The sequence below is a fragment of the Tiliqua scincoides genome, chromosome 4, assembly GCF_035046505.1.
Source record: "Tiliqua scincoides isolate rTilSci1 chromosome 4, rTilSci1.hap2, whole genome shotgun sequence".
NCBI lineage: Eukaryota > Metazoa > Chordata > Lepidosauria > Squamata > Scincidae > Tiliqua > Tiliqua scincoides.
The window spans coordinates 141,913,333-141,931,986 of record NC_089824.1 but is presented as its reverse complement, the minus strand read 5'-3'; the positions used below and the strand labels follow the sequence as shown (position 1 = coordinate 141,931,986).

The window sequence follows — 18,654 nt, the reverse complement described above, 5'->3', positions numbered from 1 at the left end:
GCCCTGCAGACACTCACGCAGGGTTCCCCGCACCCCAGCCCCTTAAGGGGAAAGTGGCCAGGGCTCTCTGGCTGGGGCATCATGAAGCCCCAGTTTGAAAAGCCCTGGGTTGAATGTATGGTGGAAATCTCATTTAAATTATTATAAGTTTTGTAACGAATTTAAGTCAGTTGTCATTTGGTCTGGTGTCACTCTGAAATGAAACCCCACATTTTCATGTTATAATATTCTGTGCAACGGAACAAGTGCATTGTTTTATTTGTCCCTTTGAACAGAAGAGAACAAAAGAAAATGAAAGGAGCTAGGAAGTAATTTTTTACATTGAAAACTTTGGTACTGTTTTTTTCTCTCTCTCTTTTTTTTAATGCCCCAGGAAGTTGGCTACAGGGACTTGTGAGTTTTAAGTGTTGCTAATTTTCATTCCAGCTGGAAAGGACAAGTATAAAAAATTTCATTGGTAAAATGAGTTCCTTTACTGAGTGAAGATATTGGTAGGACCACAATATACAGTATTATTATATACAGAATGAGAAAAGCTCCATTCCATCTAATAGCATTTTTCTTACATTGCTTCTTCAAGTTTAATAGAAGTGGCTGCAATCCATTGTGCACTTACACTGAAAGTTAGTGTTCTGAGGGTTTCAGCTGCTATTTGAAAAATAATCACAATCACAGCCAGAATTAAGGATGGTCTAATATGAATATTCATGTAACAGGTCCCAAAGGTGCTTGCAGGGTGGGTTGAGGAATGCAACTACATAAAGACCCATTTATTACACAAAACAAACGTGGGGGGAAAGTGCATGTTGATGCTGGAAAGACAGTATGATTAAGTAGCTCATACAAATTAAAACTTGCGCATACAGAATACTGTCTGAAAGGTAAGATTTTAGAAAATCACTGATGCTGATGCTTAATGTATATTTCCTAAGGGATATCCCTATTTGTAATACATTCATACATACATTCTTATTATTCATACTACATGGGGATGGAGGTGCTGATGAGAAGATGCTCATTAATACCATGTATATGTTATCTGTAGGAGACTTTTGGACTTTTTCTCCCATGTCAAGGGCTCACGGCTGATTACAATTAATCAACCATATGCATACACTGTGAAATATATCCGTTTTCATTCCATCTTCACAACAACTCTTCGAGACTGAGAGATGATATTTTGCTAAAAGCTAATCCCTGAGCCCCATGATGGATAAGAAACACTTATTTGTTTCCAAGAAGATGCGTGCTCCACTGAGATGGGGCTGGTTGTACATCATTTTTGCTTCAACAATTGAAATATTCTTGCTGTTTGCATCATTTTTATTCAGTTAACGTTGGATAGTTTGAGTGGTCGAAAGCGGCTTCTCAGTTCATTCGTCTAATATTGTAACAATCACTACTGCCTTTGCTGTCAGATAGCTCCATTAATGCAATTTTTATTTTTTAAATACATATCATGTTTCTACCATTCATGTTCCTTAAATTCTTTCTTTCTTTCTTTCTTTCTTTCTTTCTTTCTTTCTTTCTTTCTTTCTTTCTTTCTTTCTTTCTTGATTGATTGATTGATTGATTGATTGATTGATTGATTGATTGATTGATTGATTGGTACAAGCAACATGCATGGCACTTTACAATAGAAGAAAAGATAGATCCCTGCCCTGAGGGGCTTACAAACCTACAATCATAATTTAAATCTAGAAGATAAAAACAGAAAGAAAATGCATACACAGAGCTTCCCCTCACCTCTTTCTCAGTTTCCTTACCAGCATCTGGGTTTTCATCATTGCTTTATCAGCATTGACATAAGTAGCCACTCCCAATAGCCTGCCTACTCATCCTTCCCCCTACTCCAGGGATCGGCAACCTGCAGCTCCGGAGCCACATGTGGCTCTTTCAGCCGTCTGCTGCGGCTCCGGAGTCCGGGTGAAAGTGGAAAAGGGGGTGACAGAGCGTCTCTCTGTCATTCAGTTGACAGAGAGCGCGCCGAGAAGGAGCAGAGAAGAGAAGATCCAGGGACCGGGACAACAGCAGAGCGAAGTTAAGCAGGGCTTGGCACCTTTTTTATGCACCTTTTTGATGGGCTTCCCCCGCAACAAGCAGCCGCTGTGCTCAGTTCCGCCTCCCAGCCCGGCGCCTGCCTCCCTCCCTCCCCTCGAAAGCGCAGCCACTGAGCAAGGGTCCCCCCAGCCTCCCCAGCCCAGCACAACCCCCCATAGGGCTCCTCCCCCCACCCCATCCTTTCCCAGGCAGGCTTCCTCCTGCACCAGGCAACTCTGGCTGACAAGTGTGAGGGCGCAGTGAGCCCCGTTGACTCTAATGGGACTTACTTCTGAGGAGACAGGCAGAGGAGGGGCTCTGAGGCTGCGGTCCTGTCCACACTTTCCTGGGAGGAAGCCCCACTGCCTCTAATGGGACTGACTTCTGAGTAGACAGGCACAGGATTGGGCCCCGAGGCTGCCATCCTATCCACAGTAAGCCCCATTCACTGAAGTGGACTTCTGAGTAGACATGCATAGGACTGGGCTCTTAGGCTGCAATCCTAGGCACTTTCCTGGGAATAAGCTCCATTGACTAGAACAAGACTTACTTCAGAGTAGACATACCTAGGATTGGGCTCTTAATCCTGGCAGAGATATATATCTGCACCCGTTTTCACATGCTAAGGGCAGGTGAAAAGGGATTCTACATGTGTACAACGTTTTGTGGCTCCCGAGGTTTTCTTTTCTCTGGAAAATGGTTCCAAATGGCTCTTTGAGTGTTTAAGGTTGCCTACCCCTGCCCTACTCCATCTTGGACAAGCATAAGTCATCACTGTGAATGTTCACCCTAACATATATCACAGCCCAATACTAACCAGCTTTCCAGCACCATGCCTATGAGGCACATGCTGCATTCTGTGGTGATGGGACAGTCATGGAGGCCTCCTCAAGGCAAGGGAACATTTGTTCTCTTCCCTTGGGGTCTGTATTGCAGCTGCATCAGCACTGGAAAGTTGGAAATGATTGTGCTGTCAGTTGCATTTGTTCCTTTGGGGAAAATATTGTTAATATGTTTTAATATACTCACAGATTTCTGGGAATGCAGCCCCCATGTAAACTGAGACATGCCTGTATGACGTTGACCCACTCTAGACTCATTGCAATAAAGCTTACTAGGTTAGTACAGCCAGTCTCTCTCGTTTAGGTAAAACTGGTGGTGCTATACAAACCAAATTGGTACCTGTCATCCTTCAGATTAGATCAAAAGCCACAACATACTTACAGCCCAGTCCTATCCCTGGTGGCATTGCCGGGTGCAGTGGCACCAAAATGGCTACCACTGTATCCAGCAATACCACTGAGGCCGCTGAAGGTCTCCTTGGGGGAACAGTCTCCTCAGGGGAAGAGGGCAGGCTCCACAATGGGGCTTTTCAAGTTTGCTGGTGCAGACTTGAGAACCTCCATGTCAGCTTTTTCAGCCCAACACAGAGGACAGGATACGGCAGAGCAGGGCTCCGCAGGTCCCACCCCCTCCCACCATGATTCCTCCCCTCCTGCCCTGCATTCTGCCCACTCCCTGCCTCCCCCGCTCCAAAAATACTCATTGCCAGTCAGTGCTGAAAGAGCACCGGACAACCATGCACGTGGTGCTGAAGGCCCATAGGATTGGGCCCTTAATTTCTGATGACAAGTTAAAACTAAAATATCTCATGGATTGCTCTCCTCCATTATTGCTTTGTGACCTAAAGAAGGGAAACAGAAAGCCAACAAAATGGAAGCTACCAACTGCACTCTGTGTGTGTGTGTTATAGTACAACTCCTGCTGCAAAGACTACATAATCTATAGATGCTCCATGACTTGGACAGATGGGGGATCTAGGTATGGACTATAGGGGATGGGTACATATAGGATTTGCATAATGTCTTTCCCTTTCTTTCTTCTTCATAGGTATGCATAACAAGGTAGCAAACTCCCTTTTTTCTATGAACTTTAACATATATCTTGTGCACTCACACTAAAAAACTTGTTCATTTATACATAGTACAGGGAAATCAATCCTCAGACATCAAGTCATGCTTCATCACTGCTTTAATATTTTCCATTGTGCATTGCCCTAGAGCTCTTCAGTTTCCCTGTCTCATAGAAACAAACAGATGTGTTGGATAAAACCTTTGGCAGCATTTGGGAGTCTAGTATTAAATAAGACTCGCAAATATTAGTGATGAGCAAGGCAATTCTCATAAATCAGAATCAGTCCAAGACCTTTCTTAGAAGGCAGGCTGAATTGTTTAGAGAATATTTTTTATAGACTTTGGCACCTGCACGTTCCATGGAGGCCCTGAAACATAAGTGTAAAGATGTAAAACTAGCTTTTCCCTATTCTGAAGTCTCATGCGTTCAAACCAGAGGGTACTGAGAAGTCCATGAAACAGTGTGTTTTCATGGGTTTTCTAATTGTGTAGACCCTTGGGGTTATGAATTTTATTTCAAACAAAACCAGGATAATGGCTAAATGTTGATTTCCTTGAAAAGGAACCTTTTGATGTTTTGAGTGTTTTTTTCATTACATGTGCCCTTAGCATACTCCTTGAACAGGACTCTTCTTCTTCTTTTAAATCTTAAAGCAATATCTACTAACAATTGTAATTCATTAAAAAGGAGGAAATGACCATTCTCTCCCGCAAAGGGTAAGAGTTATGGCCTCCACTGGTCAATCCATCCTGAGCCTATAAATCCTTGGTTTCAAATGGAGTTGGGGGTGGGGGGAGATGGATGAATTGTACTAAAGTCACTCAGCAACATCTGCAATATGTAAGGCTGCCTCTGGGAGTGAAATACAATTTAAGCCTGTCAGTCTAGGCAAATTCAGTGAAATCTTAGGGAATGAGGGAGGACTACATGTGACTAGACCAATAAAGTCCCCCTTTATCGCTCTCTTACATTAATCTCTCCTCTTCAAACCCCAAGTTTTTGACCAAGCTCCTTCTTTAAAGGATTACTTCTTGAGAGCTGTTTTGCTGACTCTCTACCCAAGTGAGGGATCCCAAGTGAAGCTCTTTCAAGGTGGCTGTAATAGTTTTAAATGCGCCTTGATTAATTCTGACCAGTCTAGTGTTCTCTAGTTAGATATGGGGGGGGGGGAATAGCTATTACTTGTTCACAGTGAATAAAATCACAAGAGCCTCCAGCCATCGCTCCTAATATTAGTGGGTTACTTACGAGAGACTCGCCTACCGGCATGTCCAATTGAGTATCTATCAAAGGTGGTTTTTTTCCTTCACATTTATCACCTCACTAAACAACCAGCAGCCATGAGGAAAGCCAAAATGAGCACATTAGGGACTGTGGAAAGAAGTCATGATTCAAACACATGGCAACTCAGTTTTGTGGAAAAAGCTCTCATGGCTGGAGGCGGCCCACTGTTCCACATCATTATCTTACAGTTCTTAAGAGGGAGGGAAGGAAAGGAAAATAAGTACAAGTGGATAACAGCTGTTTTTATTCTGCTCCTTGGAGATTCATTGAAAACCTGATCTCATTGCTTTCATGTTAAGGCAAACCACCCCATTTTCAAACCTACAAGGGATGTTTCTCATGATGTCAGTAACAGAAGCATATTTAAAGCAATGTGCATATCCTGAGAAGGCACTCACCGTAGAAGCCAAAGAAACATAGTCTGGTACCAGTCTTGCTGTGTGTCCAAAAACTCTCGACAATATAGAGTTGGAAGGCACCTACAAGGTCAGGAAATCTGTACTCTGACTAGCAAGAAATCCTCCTAGAGCATCTCCAGCAGGTGCTTGTCAAGCCTCTGCCTGAAGATCTCTACTGAGGAAGAATCCACCACCTCCCTCGGCAAACTGTTCCACTGCCGAACACTTGCTCTCAGGAATTTTTTTCCTGTTGTCCAATCGGAATCTCTTCTTTTGTAGTTTGTACCCATTGGATCTAGTTCTATTTTCAGAGTGAGTTGAGAATAAATTTGTTCCCTCTTCCATATGATAGCCCTTCAGGTATTTGAAGAGCTCTATCATAGCCCCTCTCAGCCTTCTCTTTCTTCAGGCCGAACGTACCAAGTTTCCTCAACCTTTCCTCGTAGGGCTTCTACTCCAGCCTCTGATCTTCCTCATTGCTGTCCTCTGAACCCACTCCAATATGGCTGCACCTTTCTTAAAGTGTGGTGCCCAGAATTGGACACAGTACTCCAGTTGTAGAAAGCAGTGTTGCATGGACACTGGAGAGGAGGGGAGGCAAAAAGAACTGGGTAGCTATCTCATTTCTCAAATGCTCTTAGGAGATCACACAGTTGCCAATGCATTCTTTGACAAGGAGAGGCTGAAAGAGGGAGGCGTACAAATCTAGACCTTGTCTTTTTCCCTTTCATTCTCTGTTTTAGTCTGATGTCAGCACATTCCATACTTGTTTCTCTGTGACAGCATGGTAGGCCCAAGACATAAACAAAGACTCAGACAATGTTGATGACTCATTCTCCTCCCACTCGGATTATCATTAGTTCACATCTTGCTGAAAAGAAATATGAACCTGGCAGGTTTGTAATTGGCTGTGATCTTTATCTGGCGCATTACATCTTCCTTGTTTCTGCCAGAAATGTTTGTAAGAGTTTTGCAGAAACCATACAGGCTACAATTTCTAGAAGTGCGCTCCTAGGCCTGTCAACTCGTTAGTAAGTCTCATTGAGTTCAGTGGAATCTACTCCCGCATAAGCATGTGTAGGATTGCAACCTAAAGTCCTCATTGGATAAAACCTGTAAGCCAATTGGCAGTTGCTCATCTATCAGTTCAGGTATCAAAATGCTAAATCAAATAAAATGAGTTAAGTGATATTAAGTGATAAGAAAATATTTATAATTATCAAGTTTTTTTGAGCAATCTGTCCTTTTCTTGTTCTTAAGAAGTATTACGACTCTGGAAAAGTATTGTGAGATTCATGATTATTATGATGATCAGAAAAATCCACATCTTTTAATTCAAAGAACTTCTCTTTATGTTATTTATTAAGTCTTTTGTTACTGGGCTAAAAATGTTAGACAGTGCAGTCAAGTGGAGGGTTTTCACAACAAAGAGAGAACTGAAAACAATTTTTATAAAACTTCTATTAATGTTAATGCATGAGAGTGTATCAAAGAAAAATTTCAACTCATCAAATCAAAACCCACCCTGAAAATCTCCATGTATAAAGGGAGCAGATAGAGGTCTCCAAACTGCAAAATTAATTCAGCTGCAGTGGTTATAGTGTTGGCTATGGACCAGGAAGACCCACATTCAAATTACCACTTACTCATGAAGCATACTGAGTGATCTTGGGCCAGTAATTATCACTCTATTCTTTCTCACAGGGTTACCCTGCACATGCCCAATCTCGTCTGATCTCGGAAGCTAAGCAGGGTCAGGCCTGGTTAGTACTTGGATGGGAGACCGCCTGGGAATACCGGGTGCTGTAGGCTTATACCATAGTCTTTCGAGACTAAAGGTTGCCAACCATTTTGTTGTTGAAATAGAAGGAGAGGAAGGAGCCATGAGCTACTTGGTGGAAGGTGACATAAATAAATACATTTAAGAAGCTTCTAATGTGGGCATCAGAACTTGTGTTAACCAAGTTCCTTACTGCTATTGCTACTAAATGTTATTTAGGACCTGATCCTATCCAACTTTCCAGTGCAGATGCAACCTTAATGCAGCCCCGAGGCAAGGGAACAAATGTTCCTCTTCCGTGGCTGCCTGCCCCCACAGGATGCAGCACTTGCCCCAATGGCACAGCTGCGTCAGTGCTGGAAACTTGGATGAGATTGGGCCCTTAGGTAATGCGTGGTGGGAGCACATTGTGATATTACAGGAATGTGAATGAAGATTGGTGCCTGGGCCTACATGGTGTGTCTTTTATTTATTGTAGAAACAGAGGCTTAGCCAAATAGCTGAGAGATGGAGAGGTAACTGGTTACCTTGCAACTTTCGTCACCATTATTCAGTCATTTTTTCTATCACTCTTGGTGGCTGCTCTAGTGAGAGTTAGCCCTGCACTGTTCTACTTAATACTGTGAAGTTTAAAAACTGTTCTATTAAATACTGTTAATAATTAATTAATACTAAAAATACTTCCTAACCATGTTGAATATTCAAGTATGTTCACGCCAGGGTATGCGTGAGCACCAGAGGTTTACCAAGACCAAGGGAGAGAAGTGTCATTGGATTTTAATGACACTTATTTAGTTGTTCCACAAGATCGCCTTTTCAGACTATTCTATCACCCACTATGGTATCTGGGGAGATTTTACTGGAGTAGTGGGGTGTTTCCAGGTTTACACTGACAGTAAAATTGGGCCCAGGGGTATCCATACAATGGAATAACACATGACAACAACTAGGAACGCTTCAAAGCCAAAACAAGTATGACAAGTGAGATGGCTTTGCTAATCTATCCCAAGCCATATTATTGCTGCTCATATCTCAGCTTAGCTGTGATGAATGGCTGAGGAAGGACGTGCCTCAATAAAGCTTTGCTTTGGTCTCCAAACAGAGCCAAAATGAATTGGGCAGAAACACACTTTGAAACCATGTCCTTTTGCCCCCTCCTTTTTTCTCCTGAGTACAATAATGATTACAAGATGTGGAAAGCATATCTGAGCAGCAAGTAGACAACTATGGGAACACACTCTGAGGAAATATAACAGCCAACAGGTGCTTAACATTAGAAAGTGCTATCAGTAACGAGGGCCTGAATTACCACACACAGACCAAACTTTCATGTCACCTTTTTATTCCAAATTGAAAGCACTGATTAACAATATATGTAGCAAGTTTTTTTTAAGCAAACTTTTCAACTTGCTGTTATCACTTTCCAGGAGAAGGTGCCTCAGTCAAGTATTATTTTCATGCCATGATACTCATTTGTTTAATAACACTTTTTAATTCTTTCATATCAAATGAAGATTATATCCATTTCAAAAGCAGGCAAAGCTGACTTTCTTGTAGTGACAAAACATGACTGTGACAAAACTGAGCACAGAATCAGGTCCCCATTCTCTTAGGCTGCAATCCTTTGCCCCACTGATATTCAACTTTTCATCTCACAACACACTGACAGAGCACCAAAATTTGCAAGGCACGCCATTGGTTTCTTGACAATTGGCAAGGTGCACCAAAATGCTGGTGGGGGATTCAAATCTTCCAATGGCTAATAAATGACCCTCCTCCAAACTCCTGTGACACACCTGCAGACCATTCACGGCACACCAATGTGCCACAGCAAAGAAGATGAAAATTGTTACTATACTCACTTACTTGGGAGTAAGTCCCATTGAATATTGTGGGATTTACTTCTGAGTAAACCTGTATAGCCATGCACTGTCTATGCCAGTGATTTTCAACCTTTTTCGTTTCAGGGCACACTGAAAAGGTACTAAAATTGTCAAGGCACACCATCACTTTTTTGACAATTGACAAGGCACACCATGCTATTGGTGGGTGGCTTATATTCCCCAATGGTCCTCCTAATAATAACCCTCCCCAAACCCCCATGGCACACCAGCAGGCCATTCACGACACACCAGTGTGCCATAGCACAGTGGTTGAAAATGGCTGGTCTATGCAGTCCATCCCATATGTGCTTATTCAGAATTCCATCTACATTTCATTTCATGCAGACCACAATCTTTCATACAGAAACATGAACTTTGTGATGTGGTAGAGAAATGCTCCCATGAAGCTCCTCCCTCCTTAGAAAAAGAAAACGTTTAAATTATTTAGAACCAAAGATGTTAAAAGTGCACATACAACTGAAGAAAAACATGTCCCTCATTAGTCCAAGATTTGTCATTACTGCCTGCTAAAAGATTACAGGCTTGAATACATATACAATCTTTCACATTTTCCAAGGACATTCAGTAATAGCTAGAAGCCAGAACTAGCTTTGGTGGAAACATATCAAAGTCAGCAGTAACTTTCAGTAATGTGTTCCAGGGTTACCTAATGCAAATCAGAGTATCCAAGTATATGATATGTCAAGCCACAAGGTATGTTATAGATCATACATCCCCTTCAGCCTAAATAAGATGGAGCGACAGATAATGTGGTTTTGGACCTACTAATCAAAGACAAATATCTCATGTCTTTCCCTCCGCCCCGCCCCCCCGTTCAATTTCACATATCCTCAGATTTGCCGTTGTTTAATTCCATACATCAGATAAACATTTTCAGCATATGATAACCTTGGTTCTGCATTTCCAGTCAAAACTGGCTGCAATCCTATACATTCTTACCTGGGAGTGGGGCCCATTGAATGCAGTGGTACTTACTTCTGAGTAGACATGCTTAGGCTCGAGTTTTTAGACCGCAGATTTTATTTTCAGTGAACACATTTATGTACATGGATAAAATATCCTTTCAGGGGCACAATTGTCTTCTCTTTCCTGTTATCCACTGACATTTTTCTCCTTGGCATAAGAAATAAACAAAAGGAAACCATTTTATAAACATTCATGTTGGTTCCTCACTCATTTGGTAGTTAGCAATCTGCTCCAAGCATCCTGTGCGCACTTGGATAATAGAGATAAGAAGAAAGGAACTGCTGCTAGAATGATTTTATGCTAATTAAATATATAAACTAAAGTGTCATCACAGGTAATCAGACCTGAGTATGCGCATGTAGCCATGAAATCCAGGAATCAGGACTCATTAGGTGTCTATTGGTACATGTTGAACAGTCAGTCCTTTTTTTGCAGATTGGTGTGCGCGCACTCATTTTAATAGAAACATTCCCTGCCTTATCTTTTATCTCAAGCCTTCTGTTCATTGTTATCTCTTTTTTTTCCCTAAGTGGCCGTCATTCAGAAGTTGTCAAGTTGCTGATAAGAGCATTTGTGACACTTAAGACTATTTTATTTCTTTTTGTAAAAAAAGGAAAAAAAAGACAATTGTAAATAATAGGGACATCCAGAGCAGTGCTTCTGCCAGGCTTCTTCCCCACCATCCCCGCCATACTGAATGCCTGCCCATTCTCCGGGCAGAAGGTCTGGCTCAGTTGGTAGAGCTGCCACCTTGTATGCCTGAAGATCTGAGGCTGCCAGTTCGAAACAACCGGAAGTACCCGAGAACTGACGACACGCTGATATACTGATGAGCTGACCCTCGATGGCAAAGAGGAGTTGCCGTCAAGTGAAGCGTGGGAGGCGAAGGGCCAGAGAGAGAACGAGGAGTTCTATGAAAGACTAGAACGGGGGTTTAGAACAGCCTGCCTATGTAAACCGCCTTGGATTTAAGTGTGAGGAGAAATCTGAGGACCAAAGAAAGGCGGTATATAAATACCTGTATAAAATAAATAAATGAAATGCCTTGAGCCCCTATCCCAAGCAGCTGATAACTTTTGGCTACAGCATGGGTGTTGCCTTGAAGAAAAAAGGGGAAATGTTTGAAAACTACAGAAAGCACAAAGGGAGCCACGCCTCCACTTCTGTTTAGTTTCTGTACCGCTGCAGCCCCATTGCCAACAGTCTTCTGCCCCTCTGCAGCAGGCTCTGAGGCATGCTCAGAGAGCTTCTGAAGGGAAGAGAAGATGCCTGTCTGCTCGATGTGCAAGGGTTACTCTGGGAAGTGTGGGGTGGACCCTTTTGACTCAATACCTGGCTTCCCAGGACACAACAGGATTCCTACGCAGAAGGCATTCCACACAGAAAATGGAAAGTAATCCATGATGAAGTAATCATCGTGTTTAAGGAATTTATGTATGCACATTGTGCTGTGTGTACCACAAATAGTAAACCAGAATTAACTCTGGCTTCCCAGCTCTGGATGTGCAAATAACACAAGATGAGTATGTACAGTTGCCAGCGGTGGTAAGGTACATGTGGATTGACACTAGTTTCTCTATGTAAGCCCATTCATTGCCATCACTGGGTTCCTCAGGGCAGCCCTGAGTGAAATATGTGCTAAGTGGGCAAAGAGGCACCTCTTTAAGTGGCACCTTGAGCAGGTGGAGAGTAACTGTGCACCCCAGCACCAGTGGTGTAACTGAATGGGTGCAGGGGGTAGCAGGTGCACCGGGCAACAAGCTTTAGGGGGGCAACAAGCTGAGCTTGACACTAGTGGTCAAAATTGTGAAAATCTTGGTATGTGCAAATAATACCATCATGTTATATATCATTGGAAAGGTAATTTAATACAGAATGCATTGAAACAAATTTCATTGGAATATCTGCATTCTATCAAAAGTTATGGCCAATTAACCAGACAACGAAAACACACTGCCTTAAGGAACAAAAAGTGGATTTCTTTAACTCAGAACTCACCTATTAGACTGACTGTTCTGAGACCCAATGAGATGTTGTTATGAGATAGCATGGAACCAATAAGGTGTTGATATGAATCAGTTCTCATTTCCATTTCTCAATAATACAGTTACCGCTGTTAACTGGGTAAAGAGGCACTTTTTCAAGTGGTGCTCCTCTTATATTTAGCAGGGGGAGAATAACCATCCCTCTTCATTCCAGCACATTTGAGGGGCACATTTTTTACTTATTTTTACTCCAACCAATGAGGGGCACATTTTTTACTTATTTACTTAGCCAGGGTGGTTTGGGAGGTGGGCTTAGACCTGGAAGATCCAGGTTCACATCTCCCCTCAGCCATGAAGCTTCCTGGGTGACCTTGGATCAGTCAGTTTCTCTCAACCTCACCTGCTTCACTGGGTTGTTGTGAGGACGAAAGGAGGGGAGCAGCTGTGTACACTGCCCTGAGCTCTTTGGAATAAGGGCAGTATAAAAAAGTGAAAAATAAAATAAATAATTTTGTCATGAAGGGGTGGGCTACAAAATCTTCTTTGATCTCAGGTAGCAGATAGATGTCTTAGCTATGCCACTGGTTGAGGGAGGTGGCAGATCAAGTGGGTGGGGAGCTGCTATGGGGAGGAGGCAGGCTCCCCTCCAATTCGCACTTTTAAAAAAGCCTGAGCGTGATGTCACTTCCAGTTGCGACATCACTTCCGGGGCATCATTTTGAGCTTTGCACCGGGCTACAAGTTCATTAGCTACGTCACTGCCCAGCACAGCGTCTCTTCCAGTGATTTTGGTGGAGCTTCTTCTGCATCTTTTATTAGTTTGCAAGCCTTTTCAGGACAGGGATTGATTTATTTATTAACTTTGCTCACAACTTTTTTTTTACAGTCACCCTATCATAAATAAAATTTCACTTTCAGTAATATGCTCAAGGAACGTTTGTAGGTGTGACTTTTTCCTGAACTTACCTCTTATGCATGAGCCAATGATTATTTCAAGTGTTCAGAATCTGGGCTTGGCAATTTTGTCACTCACCACCTGCATAGCATACACAGCAGGATGTCTCCGTTAAATATGAGTCTCTTGTAGTTAAAGAACAGCTCATTTTCTCTGTTGTCAGTTGGCAATTGATCCCAGGCATTAGCCAGAGATGCCCAGAGTCAGTACTGCCAGTAGGGTTAGGCTTGTTTCCTCCATGTACTATCCAACAGTAACAATACAGACATTCCTTCTTCCTTTTATTTTTTTTTTTTAAAAAGAGGACATTAGGAGACCCTGTTCCTGCGGTCTAATCCAATCTGCCTTCTCTAGAGAAGGGGATTATTCTCCTTTTGGTTTATTCCATTCTTGCCCTGCGTGTTGCCAACAGGGTGTGTGCGCATCCGCCTTTATTGCAGAAGAGAAATTAACTGTTTCCATTGACAAAGGACTCTCGACTTTCTGGGTGGTAAGGACACCATGCCCTATTATGCACTGTTTATTCTTGGATTTTTTTTTTAAAGAACATTATTCTGCTAACCATTGCCCAGTTTACTATAAAAACATTGGCAGACATTCTGCACTAGGAACCCTGCCACTGCTGGAACTGCTGGAGAGGCAGTATGTTAATGTGGAGGAAGGAGACTTTCACATGCCCGTGAAAGAGAGTAAGGAATTAATGAATACTCAGTGCTTCGCAGCCATGGCCAAGGAATCACAAAGGAAGGCTGACTTTGAACTCTGTTTTCATGTCTCCACTGTAAAACCATTTTCAGATACCTGAGCTAGCCAGGCCATCATGGTCCGATTAAAAGATTCCCAAACCCAGGGTTTTTATCGGTACTATACTTTCAATGCATGTGGAATTTATTCTAAATCCTACTGCAGACCTGGCTTAAGAGAGCTGTGGCACTCACAGGTTTTTAACTGTTGTGGGATACACAACAGAGTAAAAGAATGTGGCAGACAGTATTCCTTTCGCTCACTCTTGAACACTGAATTGGTTTTGCCTGCTATTACTTGGGCAAATTTCGTGGGTGGTGTTATTTATTTGTTTTTCACATTTCTGTACCACCCTTCCTCCATGGTGCTCAGGGTAGTGTATATTATTCTTTCCCTACTTTGTCCTCACAACAACCCTGTGAGATAAGTGACAGCCTGAGAGTTAAGTGACAGGCCCGAGATCACCCAGGAAGCTTCATGGCTGAGCAGGAATTTGAACCTGGACCTTGCAGGTCTAAATCCAACTCATCCTGGCTGTCTGATATCCTGGTGCTATGTTCCTCTCCTTGCCCCTGACTCCACTGTACACTGCAGCCATGGCTGCAGCCTGAGCTCTGCTCAATGAGATTATATGCATGGCTTCATAACCACTGTGCAATAAGCTTCCTGTTTAATGAAGTTAAAGCTGCCCAAATTTCTTTCGTGTTGTTGGTTGGTTTCATAATGACAAATCACTAAATCATTCCACTGTGATATGTTAATTTAGAGGAACATTAATTTCTATATCATATCGTATCACTCAGAGAGCATAACATAAAGTCGCAGTGTGCCTACACTCCTCTGCTACTACCACTGATTTACAAGAGCCAGATCTGGCTTTTCTGCCTTCAGTGAAATTCCTTTTTGAACTTGAGACATGCCAAAGGAAGATTTGGTTGGAGAGAGAGAAAAAAAAACCTAATGTATTCTAAATGCTACAGGGTAAGTATTCTCAATATGTGGTACGTGAACAGCAAAATTATACAGGTACCTAGGAGTTTTCCCAGCAGAATACTAGGGTGAATCAATTGTTGGAAGACCTGTATGGGAAAATATAACTAACCTGCTTCAGGCTGCAATCCTAGCCACACTTACCTGGGAGTAAGCCCCTATTGACTATAATGGGGCTTACTTCTGAGTAGACATGCATAGGACTGGACTCTCAGAATGCCAGGAAATGCGTCAGCTGCCAGCCCAGGTAGGAATAGTTACATACTACATTCTAGGACCTCATAGTAGATCAGAAGCGATCCTGAGTAATCAAGTGAACCCCTGAAAAGTGATCCAGAGTGATTTATAGTGGATCAAAGGTGATCCACTAAAAAGCAAACTACTCAAAATTCGTGGATCGTTTTGCCCACTCTTGAACATGTATGTCTGCTATTACCTGGGCATATGTGGGATTTCTCCTGAGCTTTGGGCAATCTGCTCCTGATACTTGACTTAAGGCCCAGTCCTATTAGGCTACCTCTCCAACATTACATGAATGGCACAACATTTTTCATATTCTAAGTCTATCTTGGCAACTCTACACCAACTGCGCCAGAGCCCACGCAAAGGATACAAATGCCAAGGTTGTCCTGGCAAAACAATGTTGGTGCAGCCCTTCGCAATAACACCCCCACAATCCATGGAAACATCAACACAGCCTGTTATCCACAGAGCACCATCCTGCTGACAGTGCATCCTCACCATGATACCAACATATCACCACTATGGCTTTAGTAACTCATCTGCAGCTCAGATCCCAATCCACTTTCCAGCACTGGCATAGCTGTGCCAATGGGACATGTGTGGATCCTGCAGTTGGGTGGCTCTCACGGAGGCCTCCTCAAAGTAAGGGAATGTTTGTTCCCTTACCTGGGAGCTGCATTTTCCTTTTGTCAATCCTGGAAAGTGGGTTAAGATTGCGCCCTGAGTGACATCCTTCTGTCATCTGGGGAAGTCAGCACAACATCCATTTGACATCTGGGTGCCATTGCCGTTAAGTTGCCACATCAGCCATGTGGCATCAGTGTGATGTCCGAAGAGCCAAACACTGCTTCCAATCAGCCCCAGTGCAGACAACCAGAGAAGCACCACGAGGGTGAACTGAAATCCAAAACACTTCTGGTCCCAAGCATTTCAGATAAGGGCTAAGAACATAAGAAGTGCCCCACTGGATCAGGCCCATCTAGTCCAGCTTCCAGCAACTCACAGTGGCCCACCAGATGCCTCACAGGGCACACAGGACAACAAGAGACCTGCATCCTGTTACCACTCCCTTGCATCTGGCATTCTGAGGTAGCCTACTGGTTGCACATACCCATCATGGCTTGTAACCTGTGATGAGCTTTTCCTCCAGAAACCTGTGCAATCCCCTTTCAAAGGCATCTAGGCCAGATGCTATCACATCCCATGCAAGGAATTCCACAGACTAATTACATGCTGGGTAAGGAAAAATTTTCTTTTGTCTGTCCAAACTAATACTCAGTTTTAGTGGATGTCCCCTGGTTCTGTTGTTGTGTGAGAGGGAAAAGAACATCCCTCTATCCATCCCCTGCTTAATTTTGTATGTTCCAGGATACTTAACCTGGGACTGTACTGCTTCAGAAACCAAGTGGCAAAAGGCTATTGCACATGGAATGTTAGTCTCTCAGGACAATGGGTTTTTTACATAGCTTTCTCCCAGATGTACTGATACCTAGGTTCAAGGAGCATTTTTTTTTTTTTTTTTGGGGGGGGGGATATGGCAGAACAGTCAAACATGATTTCTCATCCTATGTTTTGAAGTGGTATATTCTCAAGAGGGCTTTGCCACATGATATTTCTGAATTTGAACTTCAGCTCTCAGTCACTCCTTAATGCACTCTAAATATCATTTTATACTCCCAGTCAAGGTGATTAAAGATGAGAAAGGATATCATCTCTTCTTACTGTTCTTGCAGTGCTTATTTATGCGCAGAGTGATTAATCCAATCTGTACTAGTTAATGAGACTATATAATGAGGGGAGGCAAGGGGCTAGTTAATCTGAAATAATAGGGTCTGATCTTGCATATGTACCTAACAGAGTTCTCTTCATGGTCACAAAATTGTATTTCCAAGTTCCCTTATGGAAGTACGCTTAAACCAGTTTCAAGCTAGTTGCAGTTGATAGTATAGTTGCGGCCCCAGCACTGGTAACAGTTTTATTTGTATTCAGGACATGGTTTTCTTGCTGTCTGTTCACATCTTCTGGCACTAAGCGTGTGAAAGAACAGCTGGCTATGCAAGGCCTTGTGTGCTACAATAAGGGAAGATTTCAAAATTTGTGGGATGATGGATACAATATTTTTCATTCCTTTATACAGGGGAGGGAACAAGAAAACATCTGAAATTCCTGTCAATGAGGGAGCACCACAAACCAAATTATCCTGGCTGCTTCAGGAAATGCATGGAGGCCTGGAGCTCTGCCACCTTTTCATTTATGCATGCAAATTAGGAATTATGCAGAAGAGCTATTTGATTCTTGTTTTATTTTTGCTTAATCAGTTGTCTGCATGTTTGTACAGTTCAGTCACTGTCACTTGTGATTGTTTTTGCAATGACATGGCAGAGTTTATCAAGAGGCAGAGAGAGAGAGAGAAGAAAGTAATCTCAATTTGAGAGGCTACAGGATGAGACATACGGAGATGCCCTCTAAGGCAGGTGGGGTAAATAACACCTTTAAGCCTCTTTAAAAAAAAAAAAAATTTTTTATATAGTTTTTAAGAACTATACAGATACAGTCTATTTATCTGCGTTAGTTCTGTTCCGTGACTAAAACGAGTTGTGCTAAATTCCATAGAGTCATGCAAATACACTGCAACCTGACACTTCCGGATGGAAGGAAACTAAGGCAGCTGTTATCAATCCCCTCCCCTCCATACTCAGTCCTCCCCATTGCCAGCTGTCTGCCTGAGCTTTTAAGAGTCCACCCCTATGCTGGACTATGCATTTCTACTCAGAAGTAAGCCCCATTCCAGTCAATGGGGCTTACTCCTAGGAAAGTGTGGAAAGGATTGTAGGCTAAATGCATGCTTTGCTTACTGGGAAGGCTTGCTTGTGTCTGTGATAGCCTGCACCATGGGGGGGGGGGGAATTCAGCAAACACTCCCTGGGTTTTTTAAAGCAATCCCCTCTGTTGCTACCACACCTACCCCTGTGTGTGTGTGTGTGTGTGTGTGTGTGTGTGTGTGTGTGTGTGTGTGTGTGAGAGAGAGAGAGAGAGAGAGAGAGAGAGAGAGAGAGAGAGAGAGCAAGCTCCACCTTGCTGCACATGTTCTGGCTACAGAGGTTTTCTGCCCCCCCCCTTTCCCTCTTCAGCCTCTTTGCTGGCTCAGGGGCTCCAAGAATGTTACTGTTCCTTGCAAAGGGAACCTCTTCCAGGGCTCCAGGGCTATTTCCCTGCCTGGGCAAGGCGGAGCCTTTTTGCAGTGTTTTGGGCTGCCTGGAAACGGATCAAGATGCCAGCGAAGGGCAAAGGAGGCAAAGGTGTATGTGACTTTCAGTAACCCCACCCCATTCACATTGAGACAAATTTGCAGATAAAAAATCTGTGGATAAATAGGCTGCACCTGTATATAGTTACAATAAGTTAATCCAAAATGTGCATTAGCTGATGGGTGTCAAGATTCTGATATTAT

The 18,654-nt window shown here is 42.9% G+C and overlaps 1 protein-coding gene and 1 pseudogene across 5 annotated transcripts in view; both read left to right on the top strand.

Annotated features, from left to right (window-relative positions):
* Window positions 1-18,654, top strand: part of ADGRL2 (adhesion G protein-coupled receptor L2) — a 660,835-nt gene that overhangs the window by 60,565 nt on the left and 581,616 nt on the right. The gene's annotated exons all lie outside the window — the stretch shown is intronic.
* LOC136649927 (5S ribosomal RNA) lies at window positions 7,333-7,448 on the top strand (annotated as a pseudogene).